The sequence below is a fragment of the Zophobas morio genome, unplaced genomic scaffold, assembly GCF_036711695.1.
Source record: "Zophobas morio isolate AGI-343-1 ecotype UQ-CSIRO unplaced genomic scaffold, CSIRO_AGI_Zmor_V1 ptg000085l, whole genome shotgun sequence".
NCBI classification, from domain to species: Eukaryota; Metazoa; Arthropoda; class Insecta; order Coleoptera; family Tenebrionidae; genus Zophobas; species Zophobas morio.
The window spans coordinates 140,482-165,122 of NW_026972190.1; the positions used below are offsets into that span (position 1 = coordinate 140,482).

At 24.7% G+C, this 24,641-nt stretch overlaps 1 long non-coding RNA gene across 1 annotated transcript; it reads left to right on the forward strand.

Moving 5' to 3' along the window:
- Nucleotides 1-20,473: 20,473 nt before the first annotated feature.
- On the forward strand, nt 20,474-24,044 carry LOC135144187 (uncharacterized). The gene is made up of 5 exons (XR_010283031.1): nt 20,474-20,535; nt 20,598-20,663; nt 20,730-20,783; nt 21,006-21,113; nt 23,985-24,044. It is a non-coding gene; the product is annotated as an uncharacterized LOC135144187 (long non-coding RNA).
- Nucleotides 24,045-24,641: the final 597 nt, after the last annotated feature.

A 24,641-nucleotide genomic window follows, 5' to 3' on the forward strand; every position in this document is an offset into this window, starting at 1 on the left:
ACCGCGCCCAGAAAGTAGACGCCCATCTTAAAGGGGCAGAAGATAATTAACTGGTGCGGCTCTATTATAGACTATTGGATAAGTCTCCTAATCCACCAAAAACATGACCATAAAAAATATGATAATCGAAGTTCTTTAATAATATTAAGGGAGAAAGTTTCAAGGAGTAACGTGGAAGTTTAAAAAAGTTTAGTAGAAAAGTTGTTCATAGTTTTTATTATTGAATTTCACATAAATTAGTATAAATTTTTTCTGATTTGAAAAAATTCATTAAATTATTTCATAATAAATTATAGCGAGCATGAAAACTTCAATCAAGGAAAGAAAATTAAACTTTATAGAAAAAAATAAAAAAAATAAGTACCAACCAAAAAGAAGTTATAATATTATACTTCAGTAATTGTTATCAATAATAGCAAATAAATAAAAGCTAATAAAAAGTTTAAGTACGATATATGCGAAAATAGCAAATAATTATATTTTATATATTAATATTTCAGAAAAAATTATGACGTAATAATTACAAATATAATATTATAACTATAATAAATAATATTTCATTGTTTAATCGTTATTATATTTACTATAATATAATGTTACTATTATGATTCTTAGTTTATGTTTATCATCTTTATTATTATGATGTTATATATTATTATCACAACCCAACTTTCATTAATAAACAATAATATATTTTTATAATGTTGCATATAATTTGTATTAGAGTAATTATTATTTAATGTATATTTATTATGTTTATTAATATAATTTAATTTGTTATAAATAAAACTCACTTTAATTGATAAGTATTATTATAAATTTATAATTATCAAGTTAATTGTTATCATAACTATATTTATTATTATAACAACTCGCCTTCAGTATTAATAAATTTATATTTTATGAGGTTGCATATAATTCATCGATTATTATTGTTAAAATTTTATTACTGATAATTATTATCATAATTTTTTATTATTATTGGTACAACTCCCCTTCATTAATATAAAATAAATAATATTCTTATTATTATGCTGCAGATAATTTGTATTAATATTATTATTATTAAATTTATAGTAATTATGTTTTCCTTTTATTAAAGGATTTTTTGTTGTTTTTTATTATTATAACTGTATGTATTATTAATACAACACACATTTACTGATAAAAATTATTATTAATTTATATTTATCACGTTTATTATTATTTTTAATATTCTTTATTATTAAGCAACTCACCTTTACTAATAAAGTTTTTGCTTAACAAAAGTGATTTACTTCCCCAAACGAAAGCGTCTTTTTTAATGAAAAGGCCTCGTTTTTCTAACAAGTAAAAAATCTAAAGTATAAATAAATAAAAAATTAAATACAAACTAATAAAAAATTTATATATAATTTTATTTTTTTACTATAAATAACAAGTTGATTGCTTGGAAATATTAATTATAATACAAAAAGAAAGTTTTAATAAATGATATTCTTACCTTTTTTTAATTCTAATAAAAATATAGAAATAAAATGCTGTTCAATAAAATAGTTTAATACTTTTTTTATGGCCAAAAAATCATTTTTTTAAAAGAAGTTAACATTAATAAAAAAATTTAGTACTTGAAGCAAAAGTTGATCAGTTTGAGAAAGCGTGGCTTCATATGCTATACACAATGGATTATTATATTAAATAATAATAATAAAAAGTTTGAAAAAATATTTTTATAATTATAAAAATATATAAATAACAAAATAATTAATATATTAAATTTTATATATAAAAAAAGTATATCTAATGTACTTCATTAAATAACATGTATATACAATAATTATTAATTCTGTAATGTAGATATTAAAATGAATTGCTTATTACATGCAACCCAATCATATATAATGAAAATACACCGCCAATCATTAATGGCTTTATTTTTTAACCCAATTACATTATTTATTATTTTTTTTGTTAAAATTATAGTTGATTGTTATGTATAAATTTCTCTAGTAGTTTACTATTTTTATTATTATTAAGACGGTCATTTTCAATAATTATTATGGCTATTATTATTATTTATTGATATAAATTATTTTTAAGTAGTTATTATTATTATTATTGCATCCGTATATAAATAACTACTATTATTCTTATTATCATTGTTATTGTATAAATAAATTTGACTAATAGTTCTTCATTATTTTTAATGTAATATAATTTCTTATATAATTTTTTTAGTACGTTGTAATTGTTATTACGAGTAATACCAACGATTTATATTAGCGGTTCCTTACTATTATTGTTACGAATAAATTATTTACTGTTATATATTAATATTTAGTGGTTGTTCATTATTATTATTGTTAAAGCGTTAAAATCTAATCTTCATAAATAAAGACAACTTGATGAACACAAATAAGCAAGTGTTTCCACTCTTTTAATAGTTTATAAGTATATCAAGTACACCCAAACTTAAGAGGCTTCCAATAGAAAATAATTTTTTAAAAGTTAAAAAAAAATTATAAAATTTATAAAATTTTTGCGCTCTACCGCACAAAAAGAATTCTATCATGCGAAAAACAAATTGGTCTTCGGAAGCGTTATGGTACTATTATTGAAGGACATTTAGCACTATATAAACACAAGAAATTTAGTAACGCACACGTTATGTGCTTCTTTAAACTGTTGGTAAAAGTAGACCAATAAGAAACGAGAAAGCAAGCAGCACTGAGATTTTGTGGACTTTAACTTGTGTTTAGTTATCATTATTTCATTATAAAATAATGCATGGTAAGTAATAATAAACGAATGCGCTATTCTTCGGTAAAACATAATTATATTACTCATAAAAAAAAATAAAAAAGGTCAAAAAATATTGTAAAAAAGAAATAAACTGTTAACCGGCTAGTAAAAGTGGTATAAAACTTTTGTGACCAGCGCGAGAGTCACATAATAAAAGCGCGTAAATCAAACAAATAACTGAAAATTTTAGTTCTTCTGATTCGTAAATTTCCGTATGGGGAGTTTCAATGATTGGAGGAGCTATTAGTAAAACTTTGGTAATGCGCGAATGAGTGAGAAGAAGTTCTAAAACGTTTGCTGTGGAAATGGGAATCAGCTCTAGTCAAATATATGCCATATTATGAAATTATTAAGTAACTTTAAAATTAAACTGTAACCGAATTTAGTAAAAGCCATAAAAACGTAAAATAATAGGTCAACGGCAGAAGAAGAATGAAGCCGCCATTTTAACGTCCACTTAATAAATACATTCCAAAGTTTGGGGGTTTTCAAAGGCTTTTAAAATAATAATAATAATAATAATAATAATAATAATAATAATAATAATAATAATAATAATACTAACAAAGGACGATAGGAAATCCTTCACTACAGTTTGCACTTGACTTTGAGGATGATGAAAAACTTTTTTTAAATAAATTATTAACTTCTCTTCCACAGAAGAAGCAAGTGAAGCATTTTTCTTGTAAAGTAAGCACAACTGCTGAATGCAAGCGGCAACCTATAATAGTTATATTTTTTATAAATAATAATAATAGTAATAGTTATAATATAATAAAGGCAACCAAACGTTTATTAATAAAACCGCTGGAGTCTAAAAGTAAATTCATTAAAATAATTTCTTTTTCTAAGCGAATAACATAAAAATAATATTTAAAGTAATAAGCAAATAAATAATACCAGTCCAATTGTTGGTCAACAAAAGATAAGAGCAACAAGTCTTAAGCATTTGGAGTTCTAATGCTTTTGTTTTAGTAAATTTCATCAATAATAAAACTTCACTAAATATGTTGCATTTTTCAACAACTTTATTATTCTGAATAACAGTCCCAGAAAGTTTTTTGTTAATTTTTTTATATATATAACTTGGTAACTCTGCATTGTTGGAAAGATATTGTTCAATATCGGCACTTCTGGCGGTCTCAGCGCTGTTCATTGGGCATAATGAGTCATCACTCTTGAGGAAGTCAACAAAAAATTCAGGAAGGTTGGAAGGGAAGAGACTTTCCTCCAATAAACTCAAGTTACTTAATTTTTTGGTGTACGCAGATAAAACCGGAATCAACTTATACTTTTCGGTGCAATTTTTAAATAAATCAGAAACGACCGTGCTATCACTTAACAACGAATGGACCAATGAAAAGCAGTAAAAGCTCTTTTGAACCAAAGACTTGGCAAGAGAAGAACGTAGGTCGGTGGGAGCTAATAAAATCAAGCGGAAAAAAGCTTCATCCACTAATAAATCAGTAAATTGTGGTTCGCAGACGAGAGCAGCGGGCGAATTATCTGCATTAAATATATTGAACATCAACAAGTCCAACTCATTAGTAACTTTCGGCTGCCGGGCAATAGAGCCTTTGTATATCTGGACAAGTTTTTTTACGTGCGCAAGAGTGAGGGGGCGAATGAGAGGGCACAGTAATACCAGCGCAGAAGCAAAGCTAATAAAAATATACATGAAGTTCATATAAAAACTAAAGAAGTAACAACTATAACGAATGAAGTATTTAATAAAATAATAGAAAATAACCAGAAAAATATTGATATATGATATTTAGTATTTCCCTTTCATAGCAAAATGAGGAACCAAACTAACTTTTAACCAATTATAATAAAAACAATAAAATAATGCTTAAAAGATAGCTAAGCTAATAATATAATTAGAAGAGACCAATAACCTCTCAAAATAATGGCGTTAAAAAAATTTCCTACAAAATATAAAAAACATTGCTTAAAAAATAGTGCGAAACAAATGACTCATCATAGAAAATATTTTTTATATTATAGTTTTACTTTCATAATACGTATCAAATTTCCCTTAAGCAGCATTAAGGCATTTACTAAAACTATTAACTTTGAAAAAAATTGGTCGAATTTTTTTTTTGTTTTATTAAGTTGCTAAATAATTTTAAATTGCATTAAAAAAACAAGGAATTTTATTATTTTATAATTATAATGAATTAAAAAAGCGTATAAAGCAAATATGATGTAGTCCTCTTTTACTGGTTAGAGAACCTTTATTATAGTTTTTTGGTTGTATATTATTAATATAACAGAAAAAGTTAATATATAAAAAAATTGATAATTCCTTTAATTGGTCGAACTTTTTTTAAAATGAATATTGATAGTTAAAAATTTTTAACTAATTTCATACAGCAGAGCAGAGTTCTCTATATCTTTATTGGGTTGGACATTTTTAAGGACATCTCATATAATCCACCGAACCTTTTTAGGCTGTCCTATTTTATTGGTAGTTCTATAAAAGAATTTTTATGCATTAAATTTATTTTTAAACACTATATACAACACAAATATTTCTTATTAATATATTTCTTTTATTTAGACAAACTTCTTTCCAATTTCTCCCTGGCGAACTTCATTAAAATTTTAAAATTAACGGTTTGGATGAGAAATTTTGGTAGTGGTGTATATTAAACTTTTACTAGTTGATCGTATCATTGCTTTATAAATTAATAAGTTTTATATTTCTAATGACGTGAATCCCATAAAGTTTCTCGGCTCATTTCCTTAATAATTAAAAAACTTTTATTTAATTATTTGATTGGTAATGATAATTTTTTATGGAAACTCAAACCATTTTCATTGAATAAGAGGCCGACGTTGTTTTAGCCATTAGTTAGTCATAATCAGTATATTTATATATAATTATTCTTTTTATTAGTTCTTATTTAAAAAAAACCAATTTGATATGCAAATGCTTAAAAAATAGAATAATCTCAAGTTTAAATAATGAATAATAAAATCGGTAAAAACTTTTAGTAATATTACAACAAAAAGGGAACAACAGGTAAGAAAAAAGAAACAAATGAAATATTTAAATAAAAATAACAAGTAAATAAGTTTTCTTTGTATAATTTATGATTATGATTATTTTTTTATTTGTCATATTAAGCAAAACACCTGTTATGATAATATGTTATTACATTATATTATTTTCCTATTCATTCATACTGTATATTATTATAAATATTCTTCATAATAATCTTACTTAAATATTCTATGTTAATCAATAATTATTATGCTTCTTTCATACATATATTTATATATAGCATTCCTCTTTTTAAAAATTTCTTTATTATTTCTTACATATCTTTATTTTCTTAACACATAATTATAATATTCATATATATAAAAATAATTGCCGTTCTTTTTAATGCTTTTTATTATTTTTTCAAATAATAATTATTATTTATGTTTATAATTATTTAAAAATCTTTTATTGATATAAATAACTATTATTCATTGATATATTAGATAAAATTTTCTTGAACGATTTTATATTTGTTAGTATTCTTTATAAGTATTTATAATTATTATTAGTTTTTTTGAACTGTTTTTCTATTAATTAATAATTATTAACATTTTTGTTGATATAATTATAATCATCATTATTTGGTAGATATTTACTTTTTTATAATTATTATAAATAAAAGTATTAAAAGTAGAAGAGTATTGTTTAAAAAAATAATAAAGAAGAGAAAAGTAAACAGAATAAATAAAATTGATCACATAATGAATTAGGAAAAATAAAAAAGTATCAACGAACTCACTTGTTTGTTAATATAACAGAATCCTCCAAACTAAACAAATATTCAGAGACTTGTCCGGCCCTGTAAGAGCTCGTAAATCGGCTAAAATAGGAAAGAATTTCTGCATAAACTTGAAAAGTTTTTTTATTTTGTTGTTCAGAAAAATAATGCTATAAAAATAAAAATTATAATAATAATGATAGTCATATGAAACGGCAGTACTATTTTATTAATGTTTTCTAGTAAACCATCTAAAATGACATCAGCATATGAGCTCATCACATTCACCATTTTTTGGTCATTCTAGAAAAAGTAATAACATTAATAAATAACAAGAAAAATAAGAAAAAAAGCACCTCAAAGCCGGTAAAAATATTTGTTATAAGTAAGCAGAATTGTGTGAAAAGTGCCACAGAAAAGTTATTATCATAATTGCCTTCACTAAAAAAAATTGAACTCAACACTTTTCTGAACGCCTGAAAAAAGGAAGAATGCTCCAATAAAAAAACACGATCTAATTCGCTTTTTTTGTTGAAAGTGAATGGATCTGGGCGCACCAGAAAAGCAAGAAGTTCAACGAGTAGGTAATAGAGTTTCCATAACCACGTGTCGCAAGAAAAAGACGGTTGTTCATCGGTAAAAAATTGATCTGTCCACGTGAACATGGACAGCACAAAACGAATCACATGAGAGCGAGGACCGCGCATGTAATAATAACACGTGCTTTCATGATAAAGACGTCTAAATAAAATGGCGCGCAAAACAGTAATCAAGTCTTCATTTTTTTTAGTGGATATCAAAAGGTAAAAAATGTTCCGCAGAAAGTCAACAAATTTTAAATGGAAAAGAGCTTTTTCTATACAACAGCGAGTATTATCAGTAGAGCCTGTTCATATAAAATAATATTTACATATAAATAATATATTATATACTTTACTAAAAATAAAAAAAAATTATAAAATAATAATTTTCACAAGTTATTAATAAAATAGACTTACCTTCGTTATTAATAAATTTATAAATTATAGGGAGATATTAACACCAATTAGAACCATAAATAAGTAATAAAACATTTAATGACAAAAACATCCAATCAAAGGTTTATATTTGCCTTGAAGCAGGAAAGTCTTTGAAGAAAGCAGAAGATTAGAGCCCACGTGGAAGTGCTGGACATAGTCACGCAAGACTCTGTACCTTTCACAACTTTCACCTTTTAAAAAAAATTCACAATATTTCACTTATTATAGTAAAAATATTTACATATATATAAATAGTTACTCTCTTGGGTCGCAATAAATACGCATAAACGAGGAAAAAAGTTATCAAACTGGCTCTCGCTTAACTAGAAATAAAAAAAAGGTAAATATATCAATTTATTAGTTTACCAAAAAAATAGTGAGTTATTATTAGTATAAAAATTTTATTATTATAAAGTTCTTAATATATATTAGAAGTTAAAAGTAGATAAAAGTTTTGTAATATAAACATAAAAAAAAATTTAATTATGTTCATAAATAAACATTTTAAAAGATATAAAGTTGATTGTGCTTATAATAACTATAATAAAAACTTTTATTGTTCACTATAAGGTTATCGCAAGTTGAAAAATAAATAAAAAAAATATAATAGTAGGATATCGTAATTAATATAATAATAAGAAATAGTTATAAAAATTTTTAGTGTAAAAAAAAAAAGTAAACAAAAAGTTTTAAATAATGAAAATAATAACTTTATTATTAAAAAAGGGTTTTCCTAGCAATTAAGTTTATTATTACGGATACCCTTTAAGATATAGTTCAAGAACAAAGTAATAATAAACACATTCAGTATTTTTCTTAAATATATCAATAACAATAAAAATAATAATATAATTATAGCAATGATAATAATACCTGAAAAATAAGAGAAGCAAAATCCACTACATCCTCCGAGGAAGATAACTTACGAGTATTCAGGAATAAATTTACTTCACCATCTTAATAAAAGCAGAAAATATTATAGAAATTTTATTTAGAAAACTATAATTTGTAATTTTAGAATATTCAATTAACATTAAAAATTATGACATAAAAAATAGAGATAATAATTTATATATAAAAATAAGTGTAAGAAATAGGCAACTACTAATTATTTTGTATAGTTTTATATGTGACTAAAGTGCGCTTTTTATTAATAATATTAACAATTTAATACTCCTCTCAGAAAAATAGTTTAATATAATATATAAATAATAACAAACTCTTGTATACAAACCTCTAACAAAAACGCTTCGCTGAGGATGGCACACCCTGTATAACAATAGCATGCAACGCTCCAACGAAACATTCGACTCATTAAAAACTTGGCATTGCTCGCTGCAAGCAACTTGCACTAGCCTAAACAGGCTGTCCACGTAGGGAATATTTAAAAGTAAAAGTTCGCTAGAGACGGCGTACAGGAAGCTGCCTATCGCTGAAGGCCACTTGTCGGCCTTACACCATGTGACAAGGGAGTAAACTAATAAGCCGCTAAAGATGAGTGGTTGGTTGCGGCAACCCCGTTGCGCCTCTAAGACCCAATCAACACACTGATAGGGCGACTCAAATACTTTTTGCAGTGCTTCCGAAAGGAATTCTACGCCACTCGCTCGATCCTCCTCCAGGTGGCTAAGCCAAACCTCGATCTCTCCATCCAATAACTGCTTATCTCCAAACACTCCGCTTCTTCGAAAGATTATATGTAAAAATTCGTGTAGCTTCTGCAATATAAGGCTCACGGCATTCTTATTATCAGCGCTGTGGTTATACTGATTACCGTTGTAATTATTAAAACTGTGGTTACGAAGTGTGCTTTTATAATAAATGTAAAACTTAAAAAGTTCTTTAAGAGTTGCACTCTTTATAGCCCAGCCCAAGTCTTCTGATGCTAGGAATAGAAGAATTAAAATAAGAAAAATAATAGTGATAATAATAAAAATAAAAATTACCGCTACACAAAAAAGTAAGAGTCAAAAAAACAATCAAGTTGAAATAAGAACTTTTCTGCAGATTTTTATTGAAAAGCGTCGAATATAAAAGTTTCGAATGCTCCTGTTTATGCTCATTAAAAACTTGCGGAAAATATTTCTGGAGAAGAAGAAGAGTTTTTAAAGAAGTGCAAAAGGTAAAACTTATTTCTTCAAGCGAGTCATTGCCTACATAAAAAAAATAAAAATACTATATATATTATTATATTGGTACTCCCCGCTGTTGGCTTCTCACCTTTCAGCAGCTTTTGTTGAAGTTGGACAAATATGTGAGGCACAAGCTTTATATCAGGCAAAGTCATCAATATATTTTCTATAAGAAACCATTATAATATACATAAATATAGATGATTATAAGTAAAAAAAAACCTTTTAGCTTTACTATAAGCTCCTCGTCAAGTCCAGTTAAGTTTATTATTTGAATAGTTTTTAATAGCATCGCCGATACTAACGAAAGACCTTGACTGAGTAAAAAAATTAGCAGTAAATACTTAGTTTTATTTTTAACGTAATAAAAAAGTATTTTAGTTTTAAAAAATTTTATTCGCGTATTTATTAATTTTTTTTCTAAATTTAGATTATTTATATTAAAATACGATTTAAACTTAATTTCTTTTGTCTTAATTATTTTTTAAATTATTAAATAAAACTATTAAATTTCATTTTCGTCTTTATAAAATTATTTTAAAAAACATATAAAACATTTTAATTTTTATAAAGTAATATAATTTATATAATTAACTAAATTTTTAATCGTCTTCATTAAAAGTATTTTAATAATTTCATGAAGTTCTTGAATTATTTATTAATTTTTTAAAATTAAATAATTTGACTAAAAGTTAGTTTTCATTAAAATTATTTTATTAATTATATAAAACTTGTTAATTTTTTAATATATAATTTAAATTAATATAATTCGTTTAAATTTTTTATTTTGCTTTCAGTAAAATTATTTAAATGAATTATGTAAAACTTGTTAATTTTAAATAGATTATTTAAATTAACATAATTTAATTAAGTTTTTTATTTGTCTTTGAAATCATGTAAAACTTTTGGTTATGATTTATTATTTCTTTTATTAATTCATACTATTTTAATAATTATAAAAAACTTTTTGATTTTATAGTAATATTTAATATTATTATAACTTAACTAATTAATAACTTTTTCTTATATAAATTAGATTTGGTTTAATTAATGTGCATAGAAAAACTTTTCAAGTTTACCTTAAGTAATTATATCAAACTTTATAATTTTGCATAAATCATTTATATAACTTAATTTAATTATAAAAACGACTTTCTATGGATAGAAGTTTATATTAACAAATATATGGATTTTTATACATTTATGTATTTAAAGGTTGTTGGTTGTATTAATTTGTATTAATTTGTGCTCTTTTAATTGTTATTATTTGTATTTCTTTTCTTGGCTTAATTAAAACTATGTTATCTAATTTATATAAAACTTCTTAATTAAATATAAATTTTTTAATTTAAAATAACTTAAATTTTTTTAATAATATAAAATTATTTTAAATCTTGTATAACACTTTTAAAATTTATAAACTGTTAATATTATAATATACAAAAATTATTTTTAATGACTAGACAAAACTTTTTAATATTATATTAATATTTCATTAAAATAATTCAATTTTTTTTGCTTGATTTAATTTTATTTATTTTCATTAATTTATATAATACTTTTCAATTTTACAAATATTATTCATGTGGATATAAATATATTATATGAATTAATTTGTATAACACTTGCTAATTTCACATTAACTATTTATAATATTTACTTAATTTTATTAAATCATAACATTAACTTTTCATTTTAGTAATAAATAAATTATTAAAGTGAATAAAATATAATTTTATGCATATTAACAAATTTATATAATACTTGTAAATTCTACAATAAATAATTTTAATATTTATTTTTTTAAATTAAATACATCATTTTAATTAGTTTCATGTACTTATAAATTTTACTAGTGATTTTTATCAATATAACTTAATTTTATTAAAAAGATTATATTAATTTATTAAAAAATATTGTTAAATGCAACTTTTAGCAAAAAAATATACTTTTTCACAAAAAAAGTATCGTGTGAAAGTATATGCTTTAAATGAAGATTTGTAAAGCATTCCGGAACAACAAAGGCTCGCAAAAGTGGCAAATGGCATCCAGAAAGTTTTACGGGATCCACCGGTATTTTAATTGGAAGATTTAAAAAACGCAGTAAAAATGAAACGCTAAAAATCCACCTATCATAAATTTTATAAAACAAAATAATTAATTTATGCAATAAAAATCCATTAGTCTTTACCTATCAAAATTAATATAAATCAAGACTTTTTAATTTCCTACCAATCAGGAAAATAATAAATATAATTCTACTTTTTATTTTTTTAAGTAACCAAACTACCAACCAGATATAAAAATATTTTATTTTTCCTAATTAATAAAAAAACGATAATAAAATAATTTTTTATAAAAAATAAGAGTAAAAAATAACTTATCAGGTAATAAACTTATTATACTTTCTATATTTTCTTTAAATTACAAAACACAAAATATAAAATTTTGCATTACCTAAATGTAACTTGCGGTTCAAAACTACAATGCATCCCATTGATTCCAAATGCCTCAACAATATCAGGACAGTTTAGTAAAATTTTTAAAACCAAGTCACGCTGTAGTTCATTGGGTTGAGCGACTAACACGCGCATTTGAGAAGATATAAAGCTTTACATAAAAAATTGAAATTTTAATTATAAATTATAAATAAAAGTACTTATACAGTCGAAATTAAAAAATAAATTACAAAACTATAATATATATATTTAGTAAACGATAAAAATAGTAGGAATGCCAGCAATATATATATATATTACTTACAAAACCATAAGAATGACAAATATATTTATTAAGTTTTAAAAAAAAATTTTAGTAAATATTTATCTTTTTGCTGTTCTATAAAAACAAAAATAAAAAAAACGTGAATCTTCACAAATTAATATCGCGAAATTTGTAAAGAAAAACAAAAGCAAATAAAAATGAAATCAAAAAATCTAAATTATAATATTTTTAAAAACGTTTATATAAATATTAAATATTACTAATTACAAGCAAAAATATATTAAACATATATTTTTAAATAATAAATAATTAAAATTATAATTTACTTCAAGAGAACAGGATTATAAATTTTAACACCAAAATTCTTTGGATCTTGAAAACAGATGCCGTTATTGATCGACGTACCTTTTTGTAATTATGTAATAAAATATCCAAGAAAAGTAAAATATTTAATAATATATAAATGTATATTTATAAGTCTTTTACAAATTTCTATAAGAAACGCATGAATTAAATTCCGAGTAGTGTTCGTTGGGTTTTCAAGATTGGCCGAATCGTTATTATATAGTTTACTTAACTCACACAAAGTTTTTGCGTTAAACAAACATACTTTTGCTTTATATAATAAAAAAAATAAAATTAATATTTCTTAAAATATAAAATTTATTAAAATAAATTAAGCAAAACCGGATTTTGTTATATTTCTATTACGAAGAATTAATGTTCTACAGCTTTGAATTATTGTATATATTGTTCGATAACTCTCAAACTTTAGCAATCCTAACATGAACGGAAATATAGATTTCATGGCTTCCAGTATAACTTGAGTGTCACCACGATCTTATATTCAAATAATAATTATATTAAAAAAATTAAGAAAACTTATGAAAAAAACATTTCCAGATTAAAATCTTTAAAATATTAAAAATTGTATATATTTACTTAAATTAAAAAATGTAATAAAGCAAATTTAGTACAAACCGAATAAAAGAATGCAAAAGTCTAGAAAAACTTGGCGTAACTGTATATTGTTTTCACGCTTCAATTGATTAATTATTTTTTTAAATCCTTCAGATAAAAAATTGAACGAACTAAATCAAACAAATTTGTTAATAAATCGAATCAAAGTTTAAAAAAATACCTTAACAATCCTTTTAAGGCCGAACTCGAATGTGTGGCTACTGAATTTAAAAACTTGAAAAATAAAATCTTCGAATTTAGTTCAGATGACGCAATTAAATTATATAAACAGCCCGTAAATGAAGAAAGAATTCTCTTAACAATCCAAACTCCAAAAGAACTATTTATATCTTTAAGTAATAATATTTATATAAAGTAAATAAATTACGCTACCTACAACCACCTTTAAATCTAAAACTACAGGGCTCACTAAGAACTTCATTTTCAAAGGAAGGCAGACTTCTTTTAGAAGACGAAAAAATTAACAGGTCTGTAAAGAAACAAACCATCTGGAAAGTAAGTTCAAAATTGGTCTTATAACTTTTCCAACACTGAAATATGGATTCTAAAGAGGAGTCGGAGTTTATATAGTGAAGAAGTTTTTCGGGAAAACTTCCATTAGTTTGAAATTCATGGTTGACAAACTTCAAGGCTTTAAAATAAATAAGTATAATGAGTTACTGAAATAAATGGAAAAATAAATATAAGATTAATTATTAAAACTAAAACATCCAAGAATATAAAGCGGAGTAAAATTACTCGAAATAAGAACGTCCAAACCTCTCCTGCTGAAAATAGCTTGAAAATCTTTGAAATTTGTTTAAAATAAAATTTTAATAAACTAAACAACAAAACCTTAAAATTTTTTTATAATTTACCACTAAAAACTGGAGAAGACGTTGTTTTCGATTTTATTTTCATCATATGTGAGTAATAACTTACATAAAGAGGCAAGAAGTCACCAGGGCTGGTAGTCTTATGTTTTCAGGTGTAAACCTGAATGACTTGAGAGGTCAACACGTTTGTAGTAGTAATAGCTATACAAAAGCACAATATAAAAGAACGGCACCCTCTGAGTAAAGTTTCTAACGTTGAATTAATATTGTTCCTCAAACCCTTATCTTTTTAACTTGTAAAATATATTTTTTTTTGATTACATTATTTTTCTAAATATCTTTGAATTTTAATCTTGGAAAAATTTATTATAGTGGGGATTTGGAGTTCCGCATAGCTTTTAAGTATACGATAACTTTTCTTATTCTTTTAAAATCGTGCTAGGACCTATTTAAAAATATCTTTAGGCCTTTTTTTTTTGAGAACATAATTCTATGACTAAATTTAAAGAAACTTTAGAAGTTAGGTATTTTTTAATTACTCCTTTTGCTTGATTGACCGCATATACTCACATTTGCACATGAAAATATAGCAGACCGTAAACAAGGGAAGCAGTAAATTTAATTAGAGAAAAGTTTAATTAAGTAAAAAGTCATCTTTAGCTAAGCAGAATTATAAGTAAACAATACAGAGCCAGACGGTTCAAATACAGTTATATAAAAGGTCGTATGGTCTCTTAACATGACTCTTCGCAAGGAGCTTTTGTGACTATAATAGTAAACTAACAGTAGAATTATCTTGCTACGTCTTTATTTATTTATATTTCGGGCTTGACGGCGCAAATGTTTCCTTTAATGGCAGAACGCCAGTGATTTTTTAAAATAGGGATAGTGATGGGTACACACTCGCTGTTTTTCTTTTAGCCAAGCGAGTAAGCATATTTAAAGTTTATCTGCAACAATACTATTAAAAGCACATATAAATTCCTTAACTACAAAAAAAAATTTGTTAACTTGTATATGACTTCCTCTAGTGCTCGATCGAGTCAACAACGAATTCTCGAGTGTTCTCAAATTAGGAGTAATCACTGACAAACAACATTCATATTTTGTTCACCTATGAGCATACGTAGACAACGATAACGGGGCCCAGTTCCATGGCTCGTAAATGAGCTCGCTCACCATCAAGAGATCAGTGGTCCTAGCTAACCTGTGGTTAAGGGCAACGACACTGCGAAGGAATGGGTCCAGGAGGCCCTGACGGAAAGCTTCTTTTTGCACAAACCTTAGCGCAACGCGGCAATGTAGACGCCATTGCCGTGGAGCGGACGCGTGTGTCATTATTAACTTAATCGACGTTTATTAAAATTTAAGTTTGCTCTTGCTGCTCATTAAAGGGTAAACCACAGTTGCTGTCTTGACCTTTACCACTACATAGCCCTCGTGCACCTGCCACGGAATTTTGTTGTCGATGATGAAATACAAGTATTTCGCTTGAGAGCGATACATAATCTTCGTGCCATAGAATGTTAAGGGCTTTAACGATGTTACGCATTTTCCGTTTTTAAGAGTTTGCTCTTTGACGCCTTTTTAACAACTTGCCATTTACGACGCCAGTCGGCAAGCAGCAAAACACTCATCCAGATCCTGCCACAACAGATGAGAAAGCGCCTCGAGTGTGTGAATTGGAAGGCAAGGGCACGTCGGACACATAGATTGTAAACAGTAAAGGAGAGCGAAGAAATTCATATGCTATAAACGATGCCAGCGGTGACGATGCAGCACCCACTCGCACTCTCGCAGGTCAGAGTTTAAATATTAATATAAGACGTTGTAATGGCCATGAAGATGGATAAGATGCGCATTTTGTATAGCAGACCTTCATGCCAACTTGATCGAAGGCCTTCTCAATTTAAGGGAGACAGCGCCTGACTGCCTTCATAGACCATTCAGTTAGGTGGAGGTGCTGCTGGATCATTAAGTGCGATTGAGTGTGTTTGCCGAAACTCAAAGTGGAACTCTATTAAAGCTTCATAGGCTTAGATGACCACCTTAAAACGGGCAGAAGAGCAGCATTAGCTCACTTTACCGACAAGAGGCTAACGAGTAGTTATTGCCTATTTGCAAACTCTGGTTCTGTCTTCTCGGTAGCATCACAACGTGACTTTTTTTAATCATGTTGGAAAGGCGTCAAGGACCTCGCTAAATTAACTAAGAAGTAAAGATAATGCATCGTTGCTAAGAACATATAAAGTATCATTTTAGTAAGGCCGTTAGGGTTAAGCGCCTTTCCTTAAATAGCGTTTCCAAAATCCCTTGAGCCTCATCTGCGATAACAAGCTCAAGTGGCTCGTTGGTTGCAGTTATTGAGAAGTGTATCATTGACAATTGAGAGAGCAGGTAACGCAATGCAGCGAGAAGACTAGTGAAAAGCGACACTATATTACCTCCGCGAAGGAGCGGTATACGACAAACTTCTAAAATAAGGGGCGGTCGCTGGCGCCTGCCAACTCTCAGCTTTAAAATACGCCACCAGTTTAGCGCTAGTTTAGTTAACATCTTAATGCATTTAGTTAGTCAGACAGTGTGAGTAAAGGTCAGTGCGCTTTCAGAGCAGGCAATGGTATCGTTCTGCAGAAGCTCGGTAAATAGAGCACAAACTTCTTAGTTTGGCTAATAATTAAGATTACTTGGCGAAGTCAGTATTCAGTTTCCGCAAGTTATCTCATCAATTTATGTATATATCATATATACACTATCGTGCACAAAATTGTTTCAATCTTTTGCATTTTTTTTCATTTACTATAGAAAAACTTTTCAATAACGTACTGGCTTATTTTAAAATTTATACACAGTAAACTTTTATGTTCCAGCTACATTTTGTTAATACTTAATCTTTAATTGGTTTGATATTCGAAAAGATATGAGCTTGTAAAGTTGAAAGATTATAGAAACAATTTTGCACGTAGAAAAAACTTAATTTAGCAAACTAGGTTTAATAATTAGTATAGCTCCCTTTTGCCAGAGTCACTGCCTGTATCCTCTTTGAAATACTGGCAATCAGATTGTAGCATTGATGCTCTATTATATTTTTTATACTGATAGCTCGTCCAAATTAGCCGGAGCTTAATTTCGTATTATTCCCAATTTTCACTTCGAGATTCCCCATGCATGCTCAAAGGGATTGACATCAGGAGATCGCGGAGGCAAGTTTAGCACTTGGGGACGACTGTAATTGGAGTCATGATCGCCGAAGACCAAGGCCCTACCAATCGCATTTTCTGGGTATGTTAATCTTAATAATGTCAAAATACGTACTTGAGGTGATGCCCCCTGTCACTTTTTCCAAGTATCCGAACCCCTTAGACGTTATACAGGTCCAAACCATAATCAATCCTCCCCCAATGTTTATACGTTTGCGCCCCCTGGTGACCAAGTTTTCGATTGCTGGATCTCTTCCGAAACCACCTAATACCATTCTAAACCATATAGATTGATTTTGGTCTCGTCTGAAAATATTACTTTTTTTCCAGTCAGAAATGGACCAGTTTTCGTACTTCTTCGCAAACTCAATCTTAATCGCTTGTGACAGTTTTTCAAAGTAGTTTTAATTAACATTTTTTTCCCATGGAGACCAGCAGAGCGCAATGCTCTCGATACGGTCGATGGTGAAACTAGTTTATCTAAAGTTGTTTCTATAATTCAATTGCACCCATGTCACTTGTCGTACAAGTCGAGCTACATCCCAGTTTTTTCAAGATCTTTAAACGCCCAGGTTCATTGCAAGGACGATTTGGAGCCTATTGAACTTCGACCGGGATATTGCGGTTTTTCTAAGGCCCCATTCACGACCGATCTCACTATAAGGCTTGCCTTGATCTAAAAGACATTTTACAGCATTTTATTTCGATTGATAGTTTACTTATTATAAAATTAAAGTTTCTAAATAAGCTATCCTTTAGAGTCACTTAAACGGTTTAAAAAACCCCCTTCTACGGAGTTATCATGAAAATTTCGTATAAAGATTGAAACAATTTTGCATGAAGGGGGATCACGTGCAAAGTTGTTTCAGATGTCGATACTTAAACTTTGAATAGCGGTAAAGACAAGTAAGAAAGCAATTCCTCTAATACAAACTACAATTAATAGATCTCAGTCCAAGCTTATATATATATATAAGGGACTAATATAACAAATTATTAATTAAAGCGTTATAGAATTTTTACGAAAAAATTGAAACGGAAATAATTTTGAACGACAGTGTAGGTTAATGTTTAGTAAACCTTCACGGCAGAAATGGACGTCCGCCTTATGGAGGGCAGGATACCATTTATAAAGTATCGAGAGAAGCCTAGCAAGTAACACGTTTACTCAAACCTGATTACCTAAAATAAGTGAAGTTTCGTTAAATTAGATATGAGCGATCGAAAATTCTTAAGAGAAAATTTTCAACTCGGAGAATATTTATCACTGCCCCTTAAATCTAGTTTACAAGTGAATTACTCCGTCTCCCTCTATAAGTTTTTAAGCTTAAATTATGATCTTCCGGAATGCGTAGGCCTATTAGCATTCTATAAAACATTTTTTTAATATAAGGTTAAAATTTATTTTGTAGGCTTTTGAAGAAAGTATTATACGTTTAAATCAGATGAAAACTCGAACTCTTGAAGAGGGAACTCCTGAGTCTATGCTCCAGGCGGTAAAATGGTCTTCTCGCTAACCCCATTTATATAAAAAATATATTCTAAACAATTTTATTAGATATTTTTATATTAATATAATTTTACTTAATTTATTTTGAGAAAATTGTGGTAGAGTTTATTTTATGATTTTGCTAAACACCATTTACAACTTAATAATCTAAATAGGCATTTTTCTTTTTTTTTTTTCACCTTATTTTTTTGTGAAGTATATATTTATAGACAACTCTAGCGATCTTTTTGATTGATTATTAATTCTTTTAAAGTTTATTATATTATTTTTAAGGTAGCTTAAGCCCCTTTTCGTAACTGTAAATTGTTACTTTTACACTGCGAAAAGAAACTAGCTTTCTTTATTCAATATTAAGATTAAAAGAATCTTGCTTTAAAAAAAGTTTTTTATTAAAAAAATTTCTTTGTTAGTTTTGCTTTTAAGTTATTATAAAATCTATTTAAAAATTTTAAAAAGAAGCAATGTTTGGTATCATATTTCTTGTGCGCTTACAAACGTTAAATTTTATAATCTTTTTTTCGCTAAAAAAAGTTATTATATTTAAAACTATTTTTATTATTAGAACTTAATAATTACTTATAAAGTGTTGTATTATTTTTAACTATATTACATTTTATGTTTATTATTAGATTTTTTATACCAAAATATATGAACTTTTGTTCATTTTTTTATGCAGTTATTATTCTCAACTTGAAAAAATAGCATCAAAATTTCCTTTTGACGATGAAGTTCAAATTTCAATATCTTTTTCGTGGAAAGATGCTTTTACCTCAAAATTACAAAGTATTATTATTATTGTTATTTTTATTATTGTATGCATCGCACTAAAATATATTTAAAAATGTTTCCATTTAATAAATTTTTTATAAAAATAAAAATGATAAAAGTGGTACTAACTTTTTATCAGCCGCTAAAAATGATGTGTATTTCGAACTATTGGGGCTGATGTATAATTATGGCGCGTATCACTCTCTGATTGGCTCTTCCTTTCCTCTTCACGGAGATGGCTTGAAAGGCTCATTTTCTTATTATCAAGTTATTATTATTATTATTATTATTATTATTTTAATCATTTTTTATTTGTAGAAAGCTGCTGGGGCTTTTAGTTTTGCGAGGGATTCACTTTTACCAAAAGCCTCAAAGGCGCCCTTGCATTGCGTGGATGTCAAAACTGAAACCCTAACCTTACTTAGTTCCTTATGCCTTGCGCAAGCGCAGGAGTCATTTTTCCTTAAGGCTATTGAAGGTTGCTCATTATTTTTATTTATTAATAATTCTTATTTTTATTATATTGTAAGGAAATATGAATATTAATATATTAACTAAACTATCGATGCAAGCATCCCTATATTATACAAAAATTTTATCTGAGACAGAAACAGTTTCACTGAAGAGTTTTTTGCCCAAAGTTTTTATATATAGTGATTACTTATAATATTAATATTAATATTAATAAGAGTAATAGTAATAATATAGTATACAATTGTTACAACTACACAATAGAAATGGCCTGATTATTTTAAAACAAAGTCGCTCTTCTACAAATCAGTAGCTTATTATTTTACGGCTCTGAAGTTGCAGGATGAGATACAATACGGTAAAGGTAAAAATTGTAGTTATAACAATAATATTTATAATAATATTTAATAATAACCATAATATTAGCAATTGCTTATTTAAAAGTCGCTGAGGTTGCAATAAAGGAATCAGTGAAACCTGCAAAGCTTTGCGGTTTTTGATTTTTATTTAAATACAAAAAATTATAGGCCGGATTTTTTATTAATATTTTTGGTTCAGGCTTAAATATTCAGAAATTTTCACAACAACTTGTCCAACATTTGGAACACTCAGGTTTATATATAACTTGAACACTGACGTATCAAACGTAAAAGAATATAAACTATTTGTTTTATTAACCTTTTCATTGGCTTTTTGGGTTAAACTTTTAGTTAATTGGTGGTAACCGTTTGTCTTTAAAAATAGCATTATTATTATTATTATTATTATTATTATTATTATTATTATTATTATTATTATTATTATTATTATTATTATTATTATTAATATTATTAGTTTCTGAGAATAACAGGATATATAACGATCACGTACCAAAACTGGAATTGGCGGATGTCCCGCCTGCAAGAAGTATGGTAAATCCACTTCCCGTAACTATCGAATCCGGTATATTTATCGTTTTAACAATTATATTGGTGCGTTTTAAAATTTTTCATTTGGTTTATAGTTCTCGTTTTTTTGTTCCTTATTAGTGTCATATTTTTGTTATAAGCAGCTTACTTTTGATAAATTTTTTTATACTATTTATACTATAAACTTTTTCTTTTTAAAAACTTTCCTTTTTATTTTTTTTAAATTTATTTTTTATTGGGTACATGTTTTGTTTATTGTTTTTATATATTTTTATAATTTTTTTTTACTAAACATTTTAAGTTTCTTATATAAATTAGTAATAAAAATTGTACATTTTTTTTTTAGGATTAATTTTCTACTTTATAATTTATTTAGGATTATTGTAAATAAGTTTTATATACTTTGATATATTTTTTTAAGATTATAAAACTTTTATTTTATTTTTATTTTAGTTTTTATATTTTGGTTAATATAATATTTTATTTAACTTGTTAATTATCGTTTACTTTTAATAAATTTTTTTATGTTTTTATTTCTTACTTGTCAAATGTTGTAAAGAATATAGTTAGTAAGTATTGTTATACTTTTTCATTATTCTAGAAGTTGTTCAACTTTATTATTATTATATTATTGAATATTGTATAACTTTACTATTTATTATAATTTTTTATTTCATTAGTAACTGTAAGTATACTTTTACTAATTAAAAATCATTTAATTATAGATTTTTATACAATTTTTACTTATTATATTTTTTATTACTTTATATATATATATTAGTTTTTGTATAATTTTATATTATCTCTTTTACTTGTTTTCTTATAAATAACTTTATGATATAATAAATTATATATATTTTTTCTTTATTCATTATGTATTTCGTACTTTCATTATATTATTTAATATTTTTTATGATATATATCCTTTCCTTTTATATATCTTTAAACTTTTATAATTGTTTTAATACTTAATATTTTTTTTTGAATAAATATTGTAATTCTATATCTTTTTATTGCCATAATTATTATATATCATACTTTATTTTGCGATGATTTTATATTGGTTTTTATAATAATCATTTTTTATATAAAAAATTATAAAATTTTTTAAATTTATTTATTTTTTGAATTTAATATTTTTATTAATTTTTCCTTATATTTCATTATTATATAATTTTAAAAAAGTTATTTTTTTATATATTAAACTTTATTAATCTTTTTAATATATTTTTTTAATACTTCCAATAAGTATTGTAATTCTATATGTCCATTGTTTATTAATCTTTTAAATATTTTTTTATTTTTTCAAACAATATTGTAATCCTATACATCATTCATTGCTATATTATATATAATCCATCAATAATTTTGCAGTTACTTTTTTCTTTAGTAATTTATATAATTTTTTAAAATTTATTTCATTTTTTTTGTTATATAATCTTTTTTTTTAATATATTAATTTTTTTTATTTTACATATTTTTAAACTTTATGTATTTTTTAACATTTTTTATTTTTTTTAATATATATTATATACCTTTATTCTTGCTCTACTTTCAATATTATTATTTTATTAATGATGTATTATTAGTTTTTAAATAAACAACTTTTCTATTAATGAATAGTTTATTATCCTTAAGGTTAGAATGTTTCCATTCTTTTCTTTTTGTGGTTATCAAGTTATTATTAATACTTAATTTATTTATAAAGTCATATAAATAAATATAATAATTTTTTTAATTTTATTACTTATTATTAAATATTTATTTAATAATATTTATTATAAAAATTATTGAAACATTTAAGAATTTATTTTATTTTATTTTATTTATACTTTTGTGAATATTTAATTTTTTCTTAATTTTAATATAATTTTTTTTGGTATAAATATTTAATTATTTATATAATTTATTATTATTAACTTTAATATTAATTTTTATTTATTTATTGGTACATTTTCCTTATTTTTTATTACTAAAAAATTTTTTTATTTCAGTAAAAGAGGTATCTCTTACAAATAAAAGGTTATATCCTTCTGATTATTTATTTTTTCTTATTGAAAATATATTTTTAAGATCCTTTATAATATTTTATAAAACAATTTTATTATATATTTATTATTATTTAAGGCATTTTTACTGATTATTATTAATTCTTAATTTATTTTATATTATTAGTTTATAAATATTTAATATTTTTTTTTATTGTATATTTCTTCTGTAACTTAATATATATTTTTAGTATATATTAAAACTTTTATATATTTTTTATTTATCATTTCCTTGTTTTCTTTTTATTTATTTTACATTAATTATATTTTTATAGATTTTTTTTTAAAAATTATTATTTAAGTCTTTTTTATAAATCTGTTTATATATGTTTTTATTGATAATAAAACTTTTTACATATTATTTTTTTTCTTGTTTTCGTATTTAAAATTAATTTTTTTACTTTACTTATTTATTACTATTATTTCTTTTTAATTTTTTTTTTGAATTTGTATAAAATATAATAAATATCTATTAATTACATTAAAAATTTATATCTTTATTTATATTTATTTTTATTACACCTTTTTCTTTAGCTTTTTTAATAAATTAAAAATATATTATTCTTTTTTAAAAATTGAAAATTTTTTCTATTTTTATATTTTTATATTTATTTCTTTTTCATATATATTTTAATTTATATCCAAATTGAAATTCAAACTTTTCTATATTAATTCTTTAATTTTTTTTACTTATATTTTTTTATTTATTCTAATTTCTCTTTTCCTTTTTTACCAATTTATCTAAAATATATCTATCTAAAAACTTATTTATGTTATCTTTAAATTTTTTTATTTCTTGTCTTCATATATAATATAATTTTTTTTTTATTTATTTATAATATTTTTTTATATATCAGACTCTCCTGACTACTTTGCCGCGTTGGTTCCGCTTTCCGCTCGAAATCTTTTTGCTCGCTATCAATCTAATATTAATCGGTACTCGGAAGATGTGTTCGAATTGCTCGATAATTCTGATTCCCTTTGCAATAGTTTATTATTATTATTATTATTTATAAACTTATATATATTTTTTCGTTACTCCAATAATATAAATTTCTTTTTGTATTTAATAATTACTATTATTATAAACTTCCTTTTTATATTTTTTTGTACTTAATCTAATATTTTTGTTTTATAATATAATTTTCTAACATGTTCTGTTTACTTTATTTTTTATTTATATAATATTTTTTTGTTAAACTTTACATATTTTTACTTAATACTATTACGGAACGTCTACTTTTTTTCTTTATTTAATTATGTATATTATTACTATTTTAATCTGCTTATATATATATATATATATTACATTTTAATTAACAAATATATTTTTTAATACAACAAAACTATTTTATTTACTTTTTATGTACATTTTCATTATTTCTTCTACGAATTTATTACTATATAAATGTATATTTTTTTATTTTTTATTTAATTTTGCATTATTCTTAAATCAACTATACTAAATACTAATGTTTACTATATTAATTTTTATTATATTTGCAAAAAAATTA